This window comes from Octodon degus, unplaced genomic scaffold (assembly GCF_000260255.1).
Source record: "Octodon degus isolate 3935 unplaced genomic scaffold, OctDeg1.0 scaffold00116, whole genome shotgun sequence".
Classification (NCBI taxonomy): domain Eukaryota; kingdom Metazoa; phylum Chordata; class Mammalia; order Rodentia; family Octodontidae; genus Octodon; species Octodon degus.
The window spans coordinates 557,225-558,822 of record NW_004524692.1 but is presented as its reverse complement, the minus strand read 5'-3'; positions in this window follow the sequence as shown (position 1 = coordinate 558,822).

The following is a 1,598-nucleotide window of genomic DNA, read 5'->3' as shown; positions in this document are numbered from 1 at the left end:
CAAAAGGGGAGTGTGGGAAGGTAAGGGGAAGAATTAAGATGGGTTATAGACATGTACCAACTCCCATGATGTATGTAATTATATAGACTGAAAAAATGTACTAATAAAAAGTTCAAAACATTTAGAAAATAAAACAGAGTGGCAGGGGGTATATTGTCGTATTGTCACCAAAGCTTAGAAATGAGAAAATGAAAGGCTAAGCCACGGACTGCCCCGTACACACCACGCTCTGCTCCGGAGGATGAGCCCTTCAGCTCCTCTCTAGGCCCAGCCCTCTCCTCTCCAGACTTCTGAGACTCTTTCAGCTTGCCATCCCTGACTGAAGCAGAGCCCTTCCTCTGCCTCAGACGCTCCTACCTCCTTCTCATACTCAGTGCCTTTGGAGATCCTGACTCCATTTTAAAGTTTATTATTTCTCTCAGAAGCCTCGCTGGGCTGAGGCCTGTGACCTCCTCCTGCGCAGAAGGCGGCTAGATCCCAGGACAGCTGCGGGGCCTCGGTGAGCCCTGCTCAGCCCACCCACCGTTGAGGGGCCTCGCTGGGCGGTGCCCGCACCACCACCGGGGAGCCCTGCTGAGCCCCATGCTGCCCCCCACCATTGCGAGACTGATGTGCACCTTAATCCCACTGTCCGCCGTCACTGCAGGCTGTGCGACAGCTCAGGGGCCTTGGTAAGCCCAGCCCACCCCACACCGCCACCGTCCAGGGAGCCTCTCTGAGCTTCGACTCACCCCAGTGTGTACAACAGCATAATTTGTGATAGTTAAATCTTGGAAACAACCTGAATGCCCGTCAACTGAGGAATGGAGAATAGATGTGCTATTTTTATAACGGAGTACTACTCAGCTATAAGGAAAATAAACTTTATAGGTTAATGGATATACTCATAAGTGAAATAAATCAGACTCACATGTGTCAACATTGTTGTCTCCCTAGTACAGGAATCTTAAAGAGCAAATAAAATCTGAAAGGTATGATAGATACTGTGAACAGGAAAAACCTGTTCAAAGGGAAGGGACAACTGGGATAAGGAAAATGACGAAAGAAGGAAGGGAGAAAGATATATTTATGTATATATAAAGGAGAGGTTGGATAATTGTACTGCTAATTTCTGCTGGTTTGTTGAAAGGATCAGTTAATGTTTAAATTTTTTTCTTCTCCTTTTAAATTTTCTTTACCAATTTTTTTTTTTACCAAACTTTTCTTTCTTTTTAACCAGTTTTGCTTTATGTGATAAATCTAAGCAGCTAATTTGAAGGCAACATTATGCTATATAACTGTCATTGTTGAATTCCTATTATTTTGTTCAGTGAAATTCTGCATTATTTGAATGTGAGTTTTTAAAAACTATGTTTTATTCTCTTTTTTAAAAAGGTATAGCACAGGTCGGGGAGGTGGCTCAGTAGGATAAGCGCTTGCCTGGCAAGCGGAAGGGTCTGAGTTCAATCCCCAGTTCCACCAAAAAAAGACTTTGTTCTCTAAAAAGGTATAGCACATACAATTATGTATAGTACATAGGACTTGTCCATGCTCGTAAATGACCATGTTATACGTGTCTATTTTTATTGAACTATAAATTTTTCTTTTGTCTATCTTTC